A 24,975-nucleotide genomic window follows, 5' to 3' on the forward strand; every position below is an offset into this window, starting at 1 on the left:
TGGTATATGTATGTGTGTATCTTTTTACTGTTAATTACAATCACTTACCATGAAATATACAAAAACATGAATATCAAATGAATATGTTGAATGCACCATTGAAAGTTTGGATCAGACCTGCAAACTCTACATTTCCCAAAGCCCAAACTGTTCTTGATATTTCGAGAAAACATGACTATGTTACCCTTCCTTAAGGAATCGTTGGCATCAAATTGTTTTCCCAATTTTCCTTTTTAAAGTTGCAATTCACAATGTATTTTATCTGTGGGAAATGTACTAAGTTTAAATCAAAGGATATTGATAGAGAATCTTTGACTTTGTAGACACGACTTTAAACGAACGTTTTCAAATGACAATTCAACGACAGTAATACTATTTACACAATATCTCTTATTCTCTTTAAATATGTATTTTACGTGGTGAAGAACTAAATTTAATTTTATTTAATCAAGATCACTCGATGATTAAAGTTTTGAAAAATTAACTTCATATCCATACGACAAATCCTAACCTTAGGCAGATTCCAGAAAAAAATTAGTCAAATGCCATTCTGTCAATTTTTGAGAAAACAAAATAGTTTACCAGTTATTTTACTGTAGAAAAAGTTCTAGATGTTGGAGGAAAACCTTTCAAGTAATAGTGTTATTGTTTTCTATACTTACCTAATATATACTTTGAGCCGATTCTGTGAAGGGTACGGAATTGATGGTAAGTGCAGAGTAGAGCTCCGCAACGGACTACTGTCATAAGGACGACGTCGACCCCTTGATATTCCTGTGATAAAGAAATACATTTTGATGCAATGCTACTCCACGTGATTTAGGTTATAAAGACAAATCCCATGGCAATTATAATTCATCTTATTTATTTTTGTCAGTGGTTACGCGTTAACTTGAGATTCAAATGGGCTCTAAAAAAATTTGATGAAAGTCCATTTCTTAGTTGTCTATATTCTGTCAATATCCCATGCATGCAGTTCCCAAATAATAATAATAATAATAATAATAATAATAATAATAATAAATAATAATAATAATAATGAATCAATGTAAATCATTTCGGCAAACAAATAAAATATAAGAATGATGCATGTTCTTGTGATCTCATTTCCAGTTCCAAGTGCCTACCACTCGACAATAATTATTGCCATTGACATGATGCAAACCAATGAGTCATCATCATATACCAAGGCTTTTTCCCCCTTCCAAGGGAGGTAGCCACAACAGGAAAGGCATAAAAACACTCCCACCCATTTCATCCCTAAATACACTCCACACCCCTCCCACCCTTCCTCTCATCTGAGCACCTCCTGGATGACGGGTCATCCCTGAACCCTGCCCACCGCCCTGGGTCAGAAGCAGTGTCGCAAGACACAGTACATCCACAGCAAGGCCGCTTCATTTAATCGGCGACCCCCCCTCTCCGTCCCCCTTTGCATATAAGGAGAGGACGGGGAGAAATCCCTTCGGGCTGCGTCAAAATTTACTCACACATACTACCCCACCCCCCACCCCCCCGCCTATTCCTCCTCATGCAGTCACAACATCATCCATATACAACCATTCTCCACTCACCTCTGTCTTCCGTCCTCTCCCTTCCTTCCTCAACAGACATTCCCCTCTTCCCCAAAGCCCCCTTCACCCCATCCATCCACCTCATCCTAGGACGTCCCCTCATGTTCACTCCCTCCACATCCGCCTTCCATACCTCTTTTACTAGTCTTTCTTCACTCATTCTAAAAGGCTTATCTTAAAAGAAAAAAAAAACAACTAATTAAGTGTTGCACAGAAAATAAACAAATTAAATTTTGTACAATTTATTTATTTGTTACTGGGCAAACATCGACGACACAACTGCTAAGTCAAGATAGCATGCTAAAGCATACCTACAGGATTGACTCAATATATTGATATGGTTTTATTGTGCTAATATTTGTCTACCCCTTCATGGTTCCATTTTATTGCACAATGTCGTCAGTTGAGCGAAGTGTTTCAGATATCATCACTCGCTCACCCTTCTTGCGAGACATTTCGACAAGATATTGCGAAATGTTACGTTCACACTACTCATTGTCGTCGTATTGTGCAATAAAATATCAAACTCCTTTTGAGGTCTTTAATATACTGTGTTATTCTTCAATACAATCCCTACATCGTCAATGAAAGAAATAATTAAAGAAAACATTAAAGTATTTAGAAAGTATTGATGAAAATCTTTGAAAAGGAAAACAACAATCAATAATGAAAGTCATAGTGAGATCGCATTTGCATCAGATTTTGGCAGAATTTTTATTTAGCTAATACTTGTTTCTGTCTCTATTATCTGAGCTGTTTATGAATTCTGTAAAGAATGGAGGCGAGAATTATGGACTGCAGAAACTTCCTGCCTTCTCCTTCAGAGGTTATCACACCACTGGGCTATTTCTCCTGCGACATCTGGGATGATTCTACCTCCATTTGAGTAACTAGAACAAGACTTCGCTAATTACAGAAATCATTTCATCAACATGTCTAACATGCATATAGCTTTACAATCTTAATTACATCATTCAGTTTTGCCATTTATGATGAAGTTAATTTGATATTTGGAGGTTTCAAATATATATATATATATATATATATATATATATATATTGTAACCGAAGTCGTTTTTACTCAGACGAACTTTCAACGGTCGGCGTTAGTGAATCCCAGTGTGATAATACATTAAGTGCTCGCTTACCTGAGATGTGGCTGGCGGCTTCTTGTCTTTGTAACCGTCAGAGACAGAGAGTATCGTGACAGTCAAGGTGATGACAGAAAAGATGACTTGCCAGGGGTGCGTGGTGCACAGTCGCCCATGACGCCACATCCCCAACTGAACGACGCCCCAGCTTTGGGCTGCAAAAGATAAATAAAACAAATAATGATGTTGATAACAACAACAATAATTATAGTAATAGTAATAATAATAATAATAATAATAATAACAATAATAATAATAATAATGATGATGTAGTCCAGGCAATATAGCACATTTTAGGGCCCAACTTGGAACAAATTGCAACAGAATTGTTTTCACGACAGGGCATGCCCATGAGGTGTCTAGAACATCAGACTAAAAGTCCCAAGAAATCCACATTGAGGAAATATGTCTAATTTGCATAAATCCAATATGGCCGCCAATTTTCGATAATTTGCCATATCTCCGCATTTAGATGTAATAATTGAGTCATTTAAAGTGCTAAAATGGGGTTTTTGAACACAAGAATTCACGTGGAATAGGTTACATTTTTATTGGATAAAGAATTTATAGCCAAAAATCCAATATGCTGGAAAGAATGTCCATTTTTAAAATGTATTTGCTCAACATTTTATATTTTCGGTGCATTCTTTAACCTAGGGCCTACTGAAATGTAGGAAAACACGATTGTAGCCAGAGATAAGTTTATTATCATACTCATGAACAACAGTAAGCCTATGTTTCAACAACAGATCATCAACATTAATTTCAAGTGTGTCAATTCCAGTTGTGCCACTTTGCGGTATCCGGCTTAAGCGTCGTCGTCTACATTATCTGATCAATCTGGCACCTGTGAGTTAGAACAACTTGTACCACGACATTCTCTACACACGGCAGTGCAATGGAGACCATATATTTGGCATGTGCACCTCCTTGTTTTGCAGTTTTTCTTGCAGCTACAACAGATGACATCCAGTATCTCCGGTGGTGCTGCGGGCTGATCTGTCTGTATAGGCATGTACCTTCTGTCCACAATGTGCCATCCCCAATCTTGTGGCTTCATGTTCCTTTCCACTCCATTACCTGGTAATAGACACGGAGGCTATGGAATCTTGCAGCTGCTGATGTTGGGGGTAGAGTTTGTGGTTCCACGGAAGATGTGCTCTTGGAAATCTCGTCACAGAACCGTTTATCCTCCAGTGTTTGCTCTGATTTGTGGAACATCTCTGATTGCTCACGAAACAGGGAATCAGTCTTCACCTTCTTCACTGCCAAACCTTTTCCCAATCCAAACGGGCGACTAGTGGTATCGCAGCCAAGAACAGCATGGACAAAGAGCAGATGGTCGCAAATCTGAGGACCCAGCAACTCTTTCGACTGCTTTATGCACCATACCCTTCTCGATTTGGTGGCTTGCTTTGACTCTGATACCAGAAACAGTTCGTTTGCGGTCATATCAGCGTGATACAACAGTAGGACCAACAAATCTGTGTCGTCACCAATGAGAACCGTATCTCTTGTTCTGGCAAAGGCAAGGGCTGTTTGAACAATGAGGACATCAGCATCATGCTTTGCGTGTTCTGTGCTGCACCCAGCCCTTTCTAGTTTGTCGCTGAGAAAATGTATGAAGCGCTGTTTGTTTGTCTTGTTGTTCAGGAAGTCCTCCTTCTTGGATTGGATGATCATATCACCACCAAAGTTTACGGTCAAACTAGAGCAGGTTCCTGTTCTTCTTTGTTGTGTGGCATCTTTAGTTGTGGGTTCATCTCTGTAGCCATCAAAAACAATGACAGCAGCTCCATATTTCTGTGTCACATATCTGACATAAATCTGACACACACTATCATATGTGGAACCTCTTGGCCAGGGAATCCGATGGAGTAGCGTGCCGCCATCAAGGACATATTGGACTTGGTCTCCACTCGGCTCACGTTGTTCATCTATAGACTTCCACAGAACATCAGCAAGGACTGCCTTATTGGCCTGCAAGGGAAGGGATGACGAGTCAAATAAGGCAGGAGGGTGGCTACAGAGTTCGAACTTAAATAACGTTGACAAGTCTTCGCACCATTCATACCAATTACCAGTCGCTGGAACACCAATTGTGGATCCACTACTACAGATTCCCCTCTGACTTTGACAGTTGATCTGGATGCAAGTGTCATTGCTTCATCGGCTTTTCGGAAGGTGAATTCTTCCACAGATTATTTCCCTGCCATGCTCACAAGAATCTTGTCTCCAATTTCTTTTGCTTGGTCAACATTGACTCCGTCCTGAGCGGCCATGCCATTAGCAATGTTGTGAAGTGAGGTATTCTCCTTGAATGGATCTCTTTCCTTCAGATAGCTGATAAGATCGAGGGTGTCCTTGACATCTCTGGCCTGTCCAGCCTTCGAAATATCTTTGTGCTGGTCGCTGGTTTCCTAGGAGACCCCGCTGAACTTCTGCATTGCATCATTGATGTTTGCGCATGCTGGCATGGATAGGGCCCACAGTAAGCGCTGAGTCTTTGTCATCCCTTTTCCTGGAGTTAGGCCCCCATGCGTCTTTATACTTCTCATCGAAACCTGTTCGATGATCAGATCTGTGGGGAGCCCTGTCCAGTATCTATCACTGCGCCGCACAACATGGTATCCCTCTTGGAACTTCTTATACACATCCGGATGCTTATTTGGTAGTTTCGTCATCATTTGCAGGTATACATATGCAGACTTTGTATACTGTCGGTGTCCAGAAGTGGCAAGGTAGGGAAGCATATCGTGCACACATTGGAGGTGTAAGCTCCAGTTCCCTGTTCTTTCAGCTTTAATAAATTTCCGCAAGATGTCCACCATGTTGAGATACTGCAACCAGAGTTTTGCTGTTGGCATAGTCATCATATCCTTTTTGTTGTCAAGTTCAGTCTGGATTCTTTGCAACACTTTTGCAGAACAAACTTCTTCCACTGAGAGGGAAGAGGACATTGCTCTGTCATACACTTCACTTGCTGTAGTTATGTCAGTCGTCACTGTATCTGAAGGAATATCTTGTGGTTCTACATTATCTGTCTCAGTATCAGCAGTTGCCACTTGTGGTTCCTGAACTGTGTCTTTGGTTGGCACAGGCACATTGTAGGCATCAGCAACCAAAATGGTGTTCAGTGCAGCATCTACCAGCGTATGTCCCCGCACTGCTCTGGAAACAGCTTTGCCTGTCATCATGTGGGGCACTGTGTTTCCAGCATATACCACTTACAGCAACTCCTGCAGTCCCGAGCCTGCCATTAAGTGACCTATGCTCCCAAGAAAGCTCATTTGCATGTGAAATCCCCCAAGCCTGAGGACTATGCGCTTGAGATCACTGTCATTTGATTGAGACCTATATTATAATCGTTAAAGCTTTCCAGTACAAGGGTTGGTCGAATGTGAGGACTGGAGTAACATCGTATAGTTGAGCTTGGGTAGACACAAACTTCATTGTAGAGTAGATACATGAAGCTTGACTGGGATCAAGGTCAATCATTGGAAGGAATGTCACAGAAGCTTTTCCTGGGTGTTGACCTCGATGCAGGAACTGCATCATACCAAACCATGATGGCCTTGGAGAGTGGGAGGTAACGATGTCTTCCACAGTATATCTAACTCTGATGTTGGATCCTCTTCTGTCGTGCGAACCAGTGGATTGTAGATGATAGGTTCTAATGCTGGAGGAATTTTGAAGTACTGAATGTTAATGCGACCAATGGCAGCAATCTCTTTATCCGTCACACGGACTTTGGGGACAGCCTTGCTTGTTTTTGTCGCCCTGGCTGTTCAACTTATACATGTATGGGGTGGTGCGAGAGGTGAATGCAAGGGTAGTGGGAAAGGGATTGGAGATGGTTAAGGAAAATGGAGAAAAGTGGGAGGTGAGCCAGCTGTTGTTTGCAGACGACACTGCGCTTGTGGCAGGATCGGAGGAGGGATTGAGGAAGTTGGTGACAGTTTGGGAGTGTGTGTGATAGAAGAAAGCAGAAGATAAATGTGGGTAAAAGTAAGGTGATGAGATGTACAAGGGCTGGAAGTGGCAGTAATCTGGAAGTGAGCATTAAGGGAGAGCAACTGGAGGAAGTGGATAGTTTTAGATATTTGGGTGCAAATGTGGCAGGAAAAGGTGGAGTGAAGGTGGAGGTAGAATGTAGATTGAGAGAAGCGAGTAAATGCCTTGGTGGTTTAAAAAGTGTAATGAGGAATAGAAATTTGGGAATAGATGCTAAGAGGAGACTGTATGAAGGAGTGATTGTGCCAACAGCACTGTATGGAGCAGAAACATGGAACATAAGAGAGGAAGAGAGAAGGAGTTTGAATGTGTTTCAGATGAAGTGTCTGAGAAGTATGATGGGGGTTACTAGGCTAGATAGAGTGAGAAATCAGGAGGTGAGGAGGAGAACAGGGGTGGAAAGGGAGTTGGGAGATAGGGTTGATGAAAGAGTATTAGGATGGTTTGGACACATGGAAAGAATGAGTGAAGAAAGACTAGTAAAGGAGGTATGGAAGGCAGATGTGGAGGGAGTGAACATGAGGGGACGTCCTAGGATGAGATGGATGGATGGGGTGAAGGGGGCTTTGGGGAAGAGGGGAATGTCTGTTGAGGAAGGATGGGAGAGGACAGAAGACAGGGGTGAATGGAGAATGGTTGTATATGGAAAATGTTGTGATGCATGAGGTGGAATGGACGGGGGAATGGGGGGTGAGGTAGTGTGTGTGAGCAAAAATTTTGACGCAGCCCGAAGGGATTTCTCCCCGTCCTCTCTTTTATATGGGGGGACGGAGAGGGGGGGGGTCGCCGATTTAATGAAGCGGCCTTGCTGTGGATGTGCTGTGTCTTGCGACACTGCTTCTGACCCAGGGCAGTGGACAGGGTGCAGGGATGACCCGTCATCTAGGAGGTGCTAAGATGGGAGGGAGGGTGGAGGGGTGTGGAGTGTTTTCGGGGATGGAATGGGTGGGAATGATTTTATGCCTTGTCCTTTTTGGCTACCTCCCTGGTAAGGGGTAAAAAGCCTTGGTATAATGTATGTACTCAAGATTAATAGAAATAATACAAGAAAGAGATGGCTGGGCTGATTGTGCCTTCTTAGACTTGCAGAAGGCTTTTGACAAAGTACCACATAAAAAGCTAATAAGAAAAATTGAAATAATAGAAGGAATACAAGGTAAGCTACTGGAATGGATGAGAGATTTCTCGAGTGGGAGAAAAACGAGAGTGGTACTTAGAGACAAGAACTCGAACTGGGAAGATATGATAAGTGGCATCCCACAGGGCTCTGTATTGGCTCCTTTAATGTTTCCCATTTATATAAATGATATGGATGAGGGAGTGAGGTATTACATGAACCTCTTTGCTGATAATGCCAAATTACTTAAGAGAGCAAGCACAGAAGAAGACTGCAGATTGCTATAAGTAGACCTGGATAAAATATGGAAATGGAGTCAGAAGTGTGAAGTGAACTTTAACATTAAGAAATGCAGTACAATGGAATTTGGAAAAAGCAAAAATAGAATATCGGGTCAATATAAAATTGGTAACAACGAAGTCAAACAAGTCGACTCAGAAAGGGACCTAGGAGTAATTATCTCGAGTGACTTGACGCATGATAAACATGTTAATAAACTAGTTGGAGAAACTTTTAACTTATTAAAATCAATGAGAGTGGCCTTTGACTACATGGATGAAGAAATGGAGAAAATATTAATTACATTGATAAGACCTAAATTAGAGTATGCTGCGACACTATGGGCACCTAGTAAAGAAAAAGAAAGAAAAAAGAAAAAAAAAAAGAGCAGCAACAAAAATGGCACCTACACTTTTAATTTTGACATATGAACAAAGATTGGATAAGTTACATCTATCAACACTGGAACAGAGAAGAGAATGAGGTGATTTAATTATCTACAGAATTATGAAAGGGAGGAAATTCTAGACAACTTATTAAAATGGGACAAGAGAAACAGGACATGAAAAGAAGCTAAAGAAGGACAGTTACAGAAGAGATTTGAAAAAGAATAGCTTCCCACATGGACTGATGTCTGGAACAAACTAAACGGGGAAACAGTGAGTGCCAAAACTATACAAGATTTTAAGAATAAACTGGATGTGGAGAGATAAAAAATGGGTCACAACAAGCATAGCTCTCGTCCCGTAAAATACAAATAGGTAAATACAACTATTATACCAATACCTAGTACACAAGTACTTTAGCAATTTGAATCTAAGTTGTGATCACTATTTGCAATGGTTTCACCAACTTCTATATCGACAATTGTCATACTCTCGTGGCTAGTGATCAACAGATCGAGTAAATTTCCATGTCTTCTGGGTCTTTTACATATAGAAAACTTAAGTAAATATTAACGAGTAAAAATAATATCCGTCTTGGTTATATGAATAGAATTTCCATGTAAAGCCAAACAAATAAGAATGCATGTTACCAATATACCTTTACAATTAATATTTTTCTGCCTATCATGGTAACACATTAACTTAGTTTGGTTATACAAGGGATTGTTGGTAATCTACTTTTATTCATTTATTTTTTTATTTTTTTATTATATTTATTTATTATTATTATTATTTTTTTTTTTTTGAGTAGTGGGATCCCCTTGAAAAGAAGAACGCTGGTCGTCACTTTTAACTTCTACATCTCCTTTCCATAAAACGAAATATACTAGGATAGTATGGGGTGAAGTGTTACATCCTGGGCATTTCTCCACAATGCAGTCATCCAGCCTCTTCTGGTAACTTAGAAGGGTTGCTGGGTGGTGGCTGCACCGCAGTCTGGTCAGGTGGACTGTGTCCTTTCGTGGGAGAGAGGATTCAGAGGGATGGCTATCAGGGGGTCTGGCATGTAGCAGTGTGTTGTCCTTTAGTGTGTTAATGGAGCAGTGAGTGATATGATCATGAATATGTTTCCGGAGGCTGGTATTTGGTGGTTTTGGAGGAAGAGAAGAGAGTATTTGTGTGTGATATAGATATTTGGGTGTTTTTTTTTTATATTTCTTGGTGTGTGTGTGTGTTCTGCTATATAGTGTAGTGGGTGTGCTGTGTTTGTGGAGGCTGCAGCAAGTGTTTGTGTGTCTCTCTTGTCAAGGTGATCTTTGACTTTGAGGACTTTTGTTTCAAAGTTAGGTGCTCTGTAGGCGTTGTGTTTGTACAGCCTTTAATTGTCTTTATGGCTTTATTTTGTATGGTGGAATAAAAAGGGTAATGAGGAATAGAAATTTGGGAATGAATGCTAAGAGGAGACTGTATGAATGTGTGATTGTGACAACATCACTGTATGGTTCAGAAACATGGAACATAAGAGAGGAAGAGAGAAAGAGTTTGAATGTGTTTGAGATGAGGTGTCTGAGAAGTATGATGGGGGTTACTAGGCTAGATAGTGAGAAATGAGGAGGTGAAGAGGAGAACAGGGGTGGAAAGGGAGTTGGGAAATAGGGTCGATGAAAGAGTATTAGGATGGTTTGGACACATGGAAGGAAGGAAGGAAGAAAGACTAGAAAAGGAGGTATGGAAGGCAGATGTGGAGGGAGTGAACATGAGGGGACGTCCTAGGATGAGATGGATGGATGGGGTGAAGGGGGCTTTGGGGAAGAGGGGAATGTCTGTTGAGGAAGGACGGGAGAGGACAGAAGACAGGGGTGAATGGAGAATGGTTGTATATGGAAGATGTTGTGATGCATGAGGTGGAATGGACGGGGGGATGGGGGGTGAGGTAGTGTGTGTGAGCAAAATTTTGATGCAGCCCGAAGGGATTTCTCCCCGTCCTCTCCTTTATATGGGGGGACGGAGAGGGGGGTCGCCGATTTAATGAAGCGGCCTTGCTGTGGATGTGCTGTGTCTTGCGACACTGCTTCTGACCCAGGGCAGTGGACAGGGTGCAGGGATGACCCGTCATCTAGGAGGTGCTAAGATGGGAGGGAGGGTGGAGGGGTGTGGAGTGTTTTCGGGGATGGAATGGGTGGGAATGATTTTTGTGCCTTTTCCTTTTTGGCTACCTCCTTGGTAAAGGGGAAAAAGCCTTGGTATATGTATGTATGTTTTGTATGGTCTGAAGGGTGTTGAGGTGTGTCTCACTGAGATTAGGTGCCCTTGCTGGACTTGCATAATTCATCACTGAGTGTATGCAATTGTTTATTTTAAGGTAAGTTTCTTTGTTTTGTCCAAATGTTGTTTCAGTAATTGATTTAAGTGCATTGAGTCTAGGTGTGCATTTACTTTTTATGTTTGTGATGTGTTGTTTAAATGACATGGATATATCATATGTTACACCATATAGAGATGAGGAATGTATTTGTGTTCTTTTGTCCAGTTGGTGAAAAGTGTTGCTGTGGATTTGGCTGGGGCTATTTTGAGTCTCTTTGTAATAAACCATGTGTTGAGTGTATCAAGGCATGGCTGTATTATTGTGATTGTTATGTCATCTGCATAGGAAGAGATTTGTATTTCTGAGGTGTCTGGTGTAAGTATATCATGCATGTATAGAATAAAGAGTGTGGGGAATAGAACTGAGCCCTGTGGTACTCCATTCTTAATGTTTCTGGTGTGCGATGATTGGCCATCATATGACACATAAGCATTTCTGCCTGCCGGATAAATGGCCAGCCATCTTTTAGTGTGTGTGCTGTGTCCAGGGCAGTGGACAGGGTGCAGGGATGACCCGTCATCTAGGAGGTGCTAAGATGGGAGGGAGGGTGGAGGGGTGTGGAGTGTTTTCGGGGATGGAATGGGTGGGAATGATTTTATGCCTTTTCCTTTTTGGCTACCTGCCTAGTAAGGGGGAAAAAGCCTTGGTATATGTATGTATCTTTTAGTGTTATTGTGCATGTCTTTGTTATATATTTTGTTTGTTACTTTGTGGAGGGGGATAGCATCAAAAGCTTTACCAATGTCTAATGTTATAAGAAGTGTTCTGTGATGGGGCCTATCTGAATTGATGCCATCTAATATTCTTTGTGTGAGATTTATTAGAAGAGTGTGGAGTGTAGTGGTCTAAAACAGTGTTGTGATTCAGCAAGGAGAATATGTAGTATGAGGGAGTTGGGAGATATGGTTGATGAATGAGTATTGAATCTATTTTCCCTAATAAAAAAGTAGTTTTAAGATTCATTTAGATAAGCACCTAAGAAATAAGCTGTAATAACTGGCATTTTTATTTTATTTCTTATTATTAATGGTTTATTTCTAGTTATTCATTTATTGTCAAGTATTCTTATTTTTGTTCCTCATTTTTCATTATTTACTTATTTTATTCTTTTATCTACCTGTTTATTATCTATGCTTTCCACATCCAACCTAGTTATGGACCAAAAGGTCTACTGCCGGCATGCTCTTCCTTTGTAATCCTTTGGTTTGGACACATGGAAAGAATGAGTGAAGAAAGATTAGTAACAGAGGTGCGGAAGGAGTGAACATGAAGGGGCAACCAAGGATGAGATGGATGGATGGATGGGGTAAAAAGGGCATTGGGAAAGAGGGGAATGTCTGTTGAGGAAGGACGGGAGAGGACAGAAGATAGGGGTGAATGGAGAATGGTTGTGTATGGATGATGCTGTGATGCATGAAAGGGAGTGGGTGGGAGATGGGGGGGTGAGGGAGTATGTGTGAAAAATAAATTGATGCAGCCTGAAGGGATTTCTCCCCATCTCCATTCCTGCAGGAGGGGTCAGAGGGTTGTTGTTGTTGTTGTTTTTTTTGCCAATTTAATGGAGCAGGCTTGCTGTGGATGTGCTGTGTCTTGCAACACTGCTTCTAACCCAGGGCAGTGGGCGAGTTGCAGGGATAACCTGTCTTCCAGGAGCAGCCAAGATAAGAGAGAGGAAGGGGGGTGAATGGAAGTGGGGTATGTGCAAATGGAATAGGTGGGGGTGGATTTTATGCCTTTGTTTTTGGCTACCTCCCTTGTACCATATACCATACCAAAGGCTTTTTCCCCCTTGTATGGAGGGGTACCCAAAAAGAAAAAGGCATAGAAACCACTCCCACCCATTCTATTTCCTATATATTCCACTCCCCTCCACCCTCCCTATTATCTTGGCACCTCCTGGAAGACGGGTCATCCCTGCATCCTGTCCACTGCCCTGGGTCAGAAGCAGTGTTGCAAGACACAGCACATCCACAGCAAGGCCGCTTCATAAATTCGGCAACCCCCCCTCTCCGTCCCCTCAAGCAGAAAAGGAGAAGACGGGGAGAAATCCCTTTGGGCTGTGTCAAATTTTTCTCATACATACTTCCTCACCCCCCACCCCCACCCACTGCCCCTCATGCATCACAGCATCATCCATACACAACCCCTCTCCATTCACCCCTATCTTCTGTCCTCTCCCATCCTTCCTCCACAGACATTCCCCTCTTTCCCAAAGCCCCTTCTAACCCCATTCATCCATCCATCTCATCCTAGGTGGACTCCTCATATTCCTTCCTTCCACACCTCTTTTACTAATCTTTCTTCACTCATTCTTTCCATGTGTCCAAACCATCCCAATAGTCTTTCATCCACCCTATGTCCCAGCTCCCTTTCCACCCCTGTTCTCCTCCTAACCTCCTCATTTCTCACTCTATCTAGCCTAGTAACCCCTATCATACTTCTCAGACATTTCATTCAAACTCCTCCTCTCTTATGTTCCATGTTTCTGCCCCTTACAGTGCTGTTGGCACAATCACTCCTTCATATTATAAGCTCACTTGTAAGGGGGGAAAAGCCTTTGGTATATATATGTGTCATCACAGACACATCAAATAGTCAAAGAATTTTTAAATATGTTCACCTTCCAAAACAAGGCAGTGAACAAGTGGAACACATTACCAGTTGTTGTTGCCTTGTGTTGTTCATAACAAAATAGAGGAACACGATCACCTTCACAGGCTCTCAACAGAGTTTCCACTTGCTATGTCGTGTTCTTGTCTGATGGCTACCCCAGTACCCCCTTCCTCCATGTTCTACCCTGTTAGAACCCTTACAGAATTGTTGGTCCAAGGATTGCAGTAGAAATAATAAGCCATACCAACTATCAAGGAGCTAACTCCGCACCCCCACCCACATGGAACCTGAGAAGAAAGAAGTGATATGGCAGAACTATTTGGGAGGCTGTGCACATAAGACAGACAAATATGAATTCAAATCTAAATATGATCATTGAAATTAAGGATATAGATTAATTTGCAACTGTACATGATTTTGAGAATAGGTATTATGTCATATTGGAGAGTAGTAGATGGGACCCAACAAGCGTTGTTATTTTCCTACATACTACAGTTAGGTAAATGCATACATAACAGGACCCCATGAGCATAGCTCATTTCTTGTGGGTAAATATACATGAGAGGTAATATATTATTTTTTCTAACATGTCTTTCTATACATAATATTTATCACTCACCTTGAATTTGCTTGTATCAACAAAGAGTGTCCAGGGTTGAACATCATTGTCTCTTCTCTTCTGCAGCCACTCCTTTGCAGCTGGAGATGCCATCTGCAGCTGCAAGGGCAACTGCATTATCAAACTGAAATAAATATATCAAATGTTATCAGCTAAATCTATCAAATTTATCTCAAATGACCATTAGCTGGAAGAATTAAAACTAAGGTCACATCCACTCACAAATACCCATTATCTTCTGTCCCAATCTCATCTGTATCCACATAATCCTTGATGTTAACTTATGTCAGCCACTGAGCAACAAATGATAGCATAATTTTTTGCCAAAGCACACAAAAGCTACACCAGTTGTGTGTGCAAAAACAATACATGAATTTAAAAATAGTTTAGATAAAATGAGATATGAAGACGGGACACCACGAGCATAGCTCCCCTTCCCGTAAAATACAACTAGGTAAATACAAAATAATTCAAATTATATAGTGAACCACAACAGCCATTCTGAACAACAAAAGTTGCATTGAGACATATTTCTATAGCCAGAATGATATAACACACTATACATACTGTACATATACTGTCAAGGGCTTTTCCCCCCTTACAAGGGAGGTGGCCAAACTCAAAGACATAAATCCACTCCCACCCATTTCATTCCCCCATACTTCACTCCCACTCACCACCCCTCCCTCCCTTGCTCTTTTCTTGGTTCCTCCTGGATGATGGGTCATCCCTGCAGCTCGCCCACTGCCCTGGGTCAAAAGCAATGCAGCAAGGCCGCTTCATTTAATTAGTGACCCCCGTCTTCGTCCCCTCATGCAGACAAAGAGAAGATGGGGAGAAATCCCTTTAGGCTGCATCAAAATATCATTTCCACATACTTCCTCACCCACACCCATCCCCCACCCTCCCTTCCATGCATCACGGCATCATCCATACACAATTGTATACTACAATTAGGTAAATACAACTCTTCTCCACTCACCCCTATCTTCTATCTTCTTCCATCCTTCCTCAACAGACATTCCCCTCTTTCCAATGCCCCTTTTACCCCATCCATCCATCCATCACATCCTAGGTCGACCACTCATGTTCACTCCTTCCACACCTCTTTCACTAATCTTCCTTCACTCATTCTTTCCATGTGTCCAAACCATCCCAACACTCATAAACCCCATCTCCCAACTCCCGTTTCACCTCACTTCTCACTTTATCTAGCCTAATAACCCCTAACATACTTCTCAGGCATTTCATCTCAAACTCATTTATACTTTTCCTATCTTATATTCCATGTTTCTGCCTTATAAAGTGCTGTTGGCACAATCACTCCTTCATACAATCTCCTCTTAGCATCCATTACCAAATGTCTATTTCTCATTGCACTTTTTAATCCACCAAGGCATTTACTTGCTTCTCTCAATCTACATTCTACCTCCACCTCCATTCCTCCCTTTCCTGCCATATTTGCACCCAAATATCTAAAGCTATCCACTGCCACCAGTCTCACTTCCAATTTGCTGCTATCCTCTCCCATTGTACATTTCATCACCTTGTATTTACCCACATTTATCTTCAACTTCCTTCTTTCACACACCTTCTCAAACTGTTACTAACTCCCTCCTCTGATCCTGCTACAAGCAGTGTCGTCAGCAAACAACAACTGGCTTATCTCCCACTTTTCTCCATTTTCTTTAACCATCTTCAACCCCTGACCCACTACCCTTGCATTTACCTCTCGCACCACCCCATCCATGTATAGATTGAACAGCCAGGGTGACAGAACACATCTCTGACCAAGTCCCACCTTTACCTCAAACCACTCACTCTCTTCATTTCTAATCCTAACACACACCCTACTCCTCTCATAAAAACTCTTGACTGCTCTTAACAGCTTTCTTCCTATCTCATATGTCTGTAATACCTCCCACAGTGCCTTCCCGTCTACCCTGTCATAAGCCTTTTCCAGATCCATAAAAGCCCAAAAAACATCCTTACCTTTTCCTACACCTTTCTCACATATCTGTCTTACCACAAAAATCTGATATACGCAACCCCTACCTGTCCTAAACTCACACTGTTCCTCACCAATTACTCCCTCTCCTAATCCTCTCAATCAAGACCCTCCCATAGGACTTCCCAACTACACTTAACAAACTGATCCCTTTGAAACTACTACACTCACACTTGTCCCCTTTTCCCGTGTAAAGTGGAACTATACAGGCAACTCTCCAGTCCTCTGGCACTCTACCCTCTCTTAATCAAATATTAAATAACCTCACCAGCCAGTCCACCATCTCTCTACCTCCTTTTTTCAGACATTCAGCATGACATCCATCCAACCCAGGTGCCTTACCTGCTCTCATCATCTCAACAACTGCCTTCACTTCATCTTTCCTTATTTCTCCACTCATCACGGTCATTTTCTTAGCGCTTCCCACTGCAACTACCTTTCCCTATCCTCCTTCACATTTAACAACTCCCTAAAATATTCTTTATTTTGTATTTTATTTTGTATTTTTAGTTTTACCATAGATTTTTATTTTGATGTTTCAATTTGTAGTTTCACCATAAATAAATAGTTTTTCAATATATAAATAAAAATATAACTCTTTCAAAATTATTCTGAAATTACCTCAGTGGTGACGGTGTTTGGGGGACACTTCCGTAAGGGTGATTGGCTATACAATAACGACTGCCGATACGATGCCAGGAGACGAAACGGCGAAGAAGCGTAGACAGAGATACCTATGGAAGAGGCTAACAGGTACAGGTAAACGTCGACTTACGATGGCCGCGACTTACGATTTTTCGACTTTACAATGATGACGATATGATATATTTAACCCCTTCCATACGGTCCCGCACATGTAGGCGTCATGAGGAGCAAGTGGATTCGCGACGCTGCCATATCGGCGTCTTGATTATATTTATTGTGGTCGCCCCTGTGTTTTAACATTCTCTCAAATGTGCCCTGAATCCCGTTCTCTGTGGTTTTCAAAATTCGCGGGTGAGAGAACGAGCGATATAAGCGGAGACTATATTTTATGATGCGAGTATTATTACGACACGTCGTACGGCTGGCATTGGCTGCTGCCGTACTGAAAATACATATTATAGTGTTTGAATATGGTAAAAAGAATAAAAATAATTAAATAAACTACTGTACACGTTTAATAGGCTATATTCAGTATCTCTGGTGGTTAATATACAGGTAGGCTAGGTACAGTGACCACGGAACAGAGTGATACACAAATTGGGGATCGACTTACGATGAAATCGTCTTACGACGGCTCTATCGAAACCTAATGCCATCGTAAGTCGACGTTTACCTGTATCAAGGGTATAATGAAGAAGACTTTCCAAGAAGATAAGGTGTTGGCAGCTAGACTAAGGGACGAGTACAGTTAAATGTTCCATGGTTTGTACGCTGACATCAAGACCTTTAATGTTTAAGTGTCAATACACAAGTTCCAAGGGAAGGTGATCGCCTTCAAATTAACTCTAGAGAACGATAAACAATTCAAATACAGTGATGACATGTTTGACGGATTGGAGTGTTCGGACAATATGATAGAGGAGGATTCAGAGGCGTTCACGCGGCAATACTTCCCAGGATATAAGATATTCGTTAAACATGGTGCAAAGTCTGATCACAGGAACTTCCAGATGCATTTCTTAGAAAGACTTTTCAAAACATCAAAAAGAACTGTTATTCACAACAAATATGCTATAAGAAAGGTAAAAGCTGTGATTAAGCATAAAAATGAAACGAAAAAGAAAAATATCGAACACAACGCTCAATCTAACCTCAAACCAAGAACATAACTCTTTCAAAATGATTCTGAAATTACCTCAGTGGTGGCGGTGTTTGGGAGACACTTCTGTAAGGGATTCTCTGATTATCTATACCGGAACTACCAAAGAAAACGGAAAAATAGTAACGAAACGACCACACAATGTAGTGTATAAGTTGTTCATGAATATTTTTTTAATTGAGCACGGAGTAATCAATATTCCTGAAGACATATTCAAACTAATAGAAGAAGCTATCAAGATGATTATGCCAGACTATGACACCATCTACACATCAACCACTGGAGATTCATTGGAGGATATTAAGGATTAGATTTTGGACAAACTAAGGAAGGAAAATAAGGAACTACACGAGAAGTTGGATCAGATCTTCACCATGATGAAGAGGATGAGAGATGAAGACAGCGACGAAGAACATAGGTCGCCCAAATGTAGGTTTCACGCAGAAAAATACTGAGGTAGAATCTGACGAAGGCAAACCGTCTACTAAGAAATAAAACGCATCTGTGGATTGTATGGCCCGCAAACAAAGCGACCAAGTGCCACAGGACAAGCAACCTGCCGAAGGTAGTTGCAGCAAAGCCGCTGCTTGTATATAAAAAATTGAAATTACTCTGCTCATCATGTATGGGGTCACATTTTCATATTTCTTCACTACAACCAAAGTAAACAAATTTATAGCATTCAATCAGCAATACATGTATCTACAGGTAGGTATAGGCCTAATATTACAATATTTGCATTCCTACATAGCATGGGTGCAAGCACTTGTTATACAAGGGGGTAAGGGGCTTCAGCCCATCCCCTAAAATTGAGAAAAGTATTACTATTGTTACTCACACACCCAAAAAATTATGTGTTTGCATCCTTGCTAAATGCCCAAATAAATATTAACAGTATTTTGCAAGAAAATGCAAAGGAAATGAATTGGGAAGAATTGACAATAAAAGGTGGAGAGGAACTCTAGGCAATGTCCTACTGGATTTGCCCACTGATTATACATTGACACAATGGGTTAAAGAAAACACTAGATATGGACACAATGAAGAACCATAGAGAATAGATATTCACTTCTGAGCCTGGAAGAGTGACCACCTACTAATAGAGTTCGAGCTTAAGGGGGTACGCAACACCTGGGGTGGTAAATTTGGTCAAGATATGGCATTTTTCAAAACTGTGTTCAAAATGTTTGTATACCATTTAGAAATAAATCCCGACAAATAATTTTCCAGCCGCGCGCAATTTAAAGGTCCTGGGTGAGGATTAAAGGGACAGATTTAAAGGCGCAACCCACACTAGAAGGAGGCGTGCCACTTAGGACCTTCAGGCGCAGCGAATAACGTTGAAATTTGATTGAATTTACACTCGCCCAGTGTATCAACGTCCAATACGAATGTGGAGGGGAAGGGAGGAAGGTGGAGGGAGAATATTTCGCCAACTTTGTGCGAAACTAAGCGTTAGTTACCGGCTAACTCTGAAAAGGGAAGTACGCATGTCTCATGAGCTCTCATTGCAATCTATTACTTTAGCTAGTACATATTACTCTTTAGTACAGTCATCATGGGTAGCAAAAAGAACAAAAGAACATCACAATGACAAAAAACAGCAGTCAAAGATGGCAAGCAGTCAAAGACGACTAAAGATCTCACCACCTCTCACTCCACCACCGCCCTCACCTGCACCTCTGTGACGGTGACAGAGGTAAAGGACAACATTAGACTAAACAATTCAAAGAGGAAGATTAAATCCAAAGAAGAAAGCAAGAGGAAAAAGATCAAGGCTATACAGGAAGAAGAAAGAAGAAGGGACATCATATGATGCTGGAGGGGGTGCCCTACCAACATAGATTGGCGAGGGGAATCTGATGAGGAAAGAGAAGGTGCCCACTACTGGAAAATAAACCTCTTTCCAATGATTTAGATACCCTGAAGACCCCCAGCAGAGAGGTTTCATATGAAGAAACCGCCAAAGGTGCAAAAAAGCAAATTATATGATGTTGTCGTCTGTGCGTCGTCACTACTGTGACATACTTATACTTTAGTTTTTCAGTATTTAAAGTACTTATAATTAAAATATGTTGATAATTTTTACTGTACTTACTTATTATATAATAAGAATTAAGCCATGAAAAAATCAGTCAAATTGGTGAAACTATAAGCAAGTTACAGATATATTCATATTTCAAGTTGCCATATCTCCGTTCGATATTTTTCTACTTTTTTTTAATCATAAAAAATCTAATATACATTAGATTTAAATGAAACTTACAGATAATATTACTTTTAGTAACTGCTAGGGCCGATCGTTCGAATATTTTGAATAGGATGAAAGAGTTCGGAGTAATAATGGAAACAAGAGCAAAAAAATTGTATTTTTCACGATTTTTGCCAGCCATTAAAATTGAAATGCCTGTATGCAAAAGTATAAAGGAAATTGTTCAATTACTCAATGACCGGCCCTAGGTGTGCCTACTGACTAATCATAGCCAAAATATAAAACAAATTGGTCCACGTATTATGGTGCTGTGCACTTTTAAATGTCGCTACTGGTATACGTACATGTGTACATGTGTACATATGTACATACATCATTCTGCTTCACCTAAAATGTAAGCAATATGGATACCTATTTACCTGAGAAGTTTCAGCTCTTTACTCTAAATATTTTAGAAAATGACCTCCAGGTGTCGCGTACCCCTTAAGGAACAAAATGATGTGAGAAGAAATGAGAAACACAGAGAAGGAAGATTAATGTATAACAAAACTACATACATATACCAAGGCTTTTTCCCCCTTACAAGGGGGTAGCCAAAAAGGAAAAGGCATTCCCACCCATTCCATCCCTGAATACACTCCACATCCCTCCACCCTCCCTCCTTTCTCAGCACTTCCTGGATGACGGGTCATCCCTGCACCTTGTCCACTGCCCTGGGTCAGAAGCAGTGTCGCAAGACACAGCACATCCACAGAAAGGCCGCTTCATTAAATCGGCGACCCCCCTCTCCGTCCCCCCTTGCATAAAAGGAGAAGACGGGGAGGAATCCCTTCGGGCTGCGTCAAATTTTGCTCACACATACTACCTCACCCCCATCCCCCTGTCAATTCCACCTCATGCATCACATCATCATTCATATGCAGGTAGTCGTCGACTTACGACCTATGCAACTTACGACTGATCGACTTTACAACCACGAGATAGTGCAATAATATTTAACATTTAATAGAGTAATAGAACTGCAATGTTATGCTTGGCAGCGCAGAACAATTACTCCGCATGCCGCGAGACGCGAGTACGATAGTTTTGGCAGGCTGCCGAAACCATCAGCATCCCACCCAGTTAAATATTCTTTCAATTTTTTTCTTTGAAGTAAAATGTTTCCTAATTTTGCATTGCATTTTGTATTTCTATATGTTTTGCAATTAACAAAATGTAACAATAAAACTTTTTTTTTATGCCTAGGCTAGTTTGTTGTCGATAACGATATGTTCGGTACAGTACGTAAGCGAAAAAAATGTGTTTTGAAATAAAATAAAATCTTAATTTTGCCTTGCATTTTTTATTTTTATATGTTTTGCAATTAATAAAATGTAACAGTAAAACTTTCTTATGCCTAGTCTGTTATCGATAACAATATGTTCGGTTCAGCATTTTGTATCTTTATGTTTTGCGATTAATAGAATGTAACAGTAAACTTTGTTTATGCCTAGTCTGTTGTCGATAACAATATTTTCGGTACAGTACGTAAACGAAATGAATGTGTTTTGAAATAATAAAAAAAAAATCCTAATTTTGCCTTACTATGATTTTAATGTAACCAACAAAAAGTATTAGTAGGTCAAAGATGACAGGACTTTATTCAGTATGCATAGGCCTTGGCTATGTTTCCTAACGAAAATTAGAAGAAAAAAAAATTAATATTAAACAACGTAGATCAAAGATAATAAGATTTTATTCAGTATGCATACATTTCCTAAAGAAAGTCTGATGGTAAAATAATATTAAAGTTAAAAAATGCAGTATTAAATATCATAGGTTAAAGAGGATAGGATTTTATTCAGTATGCTTAGGCCTAGGCTACGTTTCCCAAAGAAAATCAGATAAAACTACAAAAAGGTTAAAAAATACTGTACAACATAGTTCAAAGATGCTAAGATTATTTCAATATGCTAACTATAATATACAATATATATATATATATATATATATATATATATATATATATATATACACAGTAACAAAAATATTTAAAGGGTAATATATACTGTATATATATAAAGACCGACTTGCGTCCAGATCGACTTACGACCTGTCTGTCGGAACCGAACTCGGTCGTAAGTCGACGACTACCTGTACAACCATTCTCCATTCACCTGTCTTCTGTCCTCTCCCGTCCTTCCTCAACAGACATTCCCCTCTTCCCCAAAGCCCCCTTCACCCCATCCATCCAACTCATCCTAGGACGTCCCTTCATGTTCACTCTCTCCACATCTGCCTTCCATACCTCTTTTACTAGTCTTTCTTCACTCATTCTTTCCATGTGTCCAAACCATCCTAATACTCTTTCATCAACCCTATCTCCCAAGTCCCTTTCCACCCCCATTCTTCCCCTCACCCCCTCATTTCTCACTCTATCTAGCCTAGTAACCCCCATCATACTTCTCAGACACCTCATCTCAAACACATTCAAACTCCTTCTCTCTTATGTTCCATGTTTCTGCCCCATACAGTGCTGTTGGCACAATCACTCCTTCATACAGTCTCCTCTTAGCATCCATTCCCAAATGTCTATTCCTCAGGAAAAGGTGGAGTGAAGGTGGAGGTAGAATATAGATTGAGAGAAGCGAGTAAATGCCTTGGTGGATTGAAGAGTATAACAAAACTGACTTTGTAAAACTTGGAAAAAAAATTCAAAATGCTAGCTGGGAAAATTTTCAAATGATGAAACAAAGATGGAAGAGAAATGGAACATTTTTTAGAGAAAAATATAAGGAGGGAACAAAGAAACATGTACCTAAGCAGAAACAACAAAAGGGCTTACATAAAGTGTTGATATAATAAAAAGTGTAGCGAGGCGAAAGGTTGAAGAGATAAAGCCTGGAAAAAATGGGGAAAAAAAAAGACAAAAAAGTGACTAAATGGCAAACATACATCACACTGAGAAATGAATCTGTGTGTTGATATTTGAGGAGACGCTCCACTGGGTACCCTGATCGCCCACGCATGTACTCGACCCATTTTGCAACTAGCTCCTCCCCATTCAGGTCATGGGTGTTTATATACTCCTCTCCTCCATTTACTGAAACCATAGATCTAATTAGTAATATGCCATGAGTAGACAAAAAAAAAAAAATATATATATATATATATATAATAATGATAATAATAATAAATCAACAAACAAATTGTCAAGGTTGTATATTCTAGATACATTTCCTTTAAAAATATGTCTCAGTCATAATCAAATTGTAAATAGATTTCTTTGCTTGCTCAATTACTATGCTGCAAGTGGGGTGCAGGGCAATGTTCCCTCTAAGCTGTGTGCATGTGCATGCACACACGTTTTACAAATAGTACACAAAGGAAAATATATGTGCACACAAGGTTTTCAAGATGAAATTGAAAATTTCTAATTAAAGAAATTAATTGTATAATTTCATAACAATTTAAAACAAAAGAAAGGTGATTTTGAGAATTTGTCAATTTCATAAAATCATGTCTTGAGATCCTTTGTATTGTGTTCTGCAGTCAGTATGGTGACCCACATAAGTACACACATACTTAGCAAAGAAGGCAAAATTTGCACACAACCAAATTTCTGTGCTCACTCACAGCAAAGAATTAAGAGGGAACATTGGTGTGCGGGCAGGCTTTTAGAAGTGAATTCTCTGCGAATGTCATTAAATATAAAATCTTTAATTCAGGCTAACACCAGTAAATTTGATTAAGCTAAGAAGAACTCCAGCTCTTCAAAGGGAAAAAAATTACTTTTTCAATAATGTAGGTAACAGTGTTTTTGTTACAAGGGATTAGGGGGGAGAGCTGTTACTGTTCCAGGAGTATGAGGGTCTTAGGTTTGCCACTGCTACAGGTTCCTGAGTTTAAGCTCCAATGTAAAAAGAGGCTACTACCTGTTGCAAAAGTCAAACTTACAGTACTCTGCCTTGATGCAAGGTGATCAATGCCTCCGAGGTTTTAGGTACACCACCATGCCAGGGTTGTCATTGGCAAAGTTGATCAAATCCTTCTCAATATGATCTCTGCAATAAAACAAAAACTGTCTGCAAAGAAATATGGGATCACATGAAGAATTGTCACCCCAGTCTTTGACAGGGTAAAAATTCTTCATGTGGGCCATTCTGGGTTTACGATTATTCAGTTGTACAAGTTGATAACAATTAGCACAACTCTCAATCAACCTAAACTAACAATCTTTATTCCACTGTTGATATTTGGCATACTGGGGTGACAATTCTTCAGGTGGGATCTCATGGGGTGACAATTCTTCATGTGGGCGTTCTGGGGTGACAATTCTTCATGTGCCCTGAAAAATGTAACATTTGCAAAACTTGTTGGTCCATATTGGATGGAGGCTGTTAATGGCTGCCTCATGACCATGGGTCTTCTGCAAGAGAGAGAGACCAATTGATTGATCTCAATACGATGTACACAGGACCCCCATCAATGTGGAATTTATGAGAGCAATTTCAAAGCAACGAACAAAAAAAGGTAATAACCATTGGAAGGTGCCAAAATAGTTCTCAACACCCTCTTAACGATCAAAAGTCATTTAAAAGAAACTATTTTTGACACAAAATGTGGACTGTTACATCTATGAGTATGCAAAATATAAGAATATGTGAACCTGCAGTTGTGGAACAGCATGTGTTGGGGGGGAGGGAGGGGTGTCATCTTTACATACAGCCTTTAGTTTAATTTTCTTCATTATCATTTTAACATTTATAAGCAGAGCAAAACTGAGATGGGCTGGACATGTGGCACTTATGGAGGACCATAGAACTCTAAAACGAGTAATGATGGGTAGAATGCC

The 24,975-nt window shown here is 40.4% G+C and overlaps 1 protein-coding gene across 7 annotated transcripts in view; it reads right to left on the minus strand.

Moving 5' to 3' along the window:
* Window positions 1–2,865: 2,865 nt before the first annotated feature.
* The window catches only part of LOC143023843 (uncharacterized), a 36,273-nt gene continuing 14,163 nt past the window's right edge, over window positions 2,866–24,975 (minus strand). For 2 of the 7 annotated variants that reach the window (XM_076182485.1, XM_076182479.1), the window contains 3 exons: window positions 24,354–24,468; window positions 24,078–24,184; window positions 23,148–23,223 (listed from right to left, as the gene is read on the minus strand). The gene's annotated coding sequence lies outside the window, so the exon portion shown is untranslated. Of the gene's footprint in view, window positions 2,880–14,117; window positions 14,242–23,147; window positions 23,224–24,077; window positions 24,202–24,353; window positions 24,469–24,975 lie in introns of those variants that run through there. The other 5 variants (XM_076182480.1, XM_076182484.1, XM_076182486.1 and 2 more) reach the window with 5 other exon arrangements.

The sequence above is a fragment of the Oratosquilla oratoria genome, unplaced genomic scaffold (genome assembly GCF_046742065.1).
Source record: "Oratosquilla oratoria isolate Oo_2021 unplaced genomic scaffold, ASM4674206v1 SCAFFOLD66, whole genome shotgun sequence".
In the NCBI taxonomy this organism is placed as follows: Eukaryota; Metazoa; Arthropoda; class Malacostraca; order Stomatopoda; family Squillidae; genus Oratosquilla; species Oratosquilla oratoria.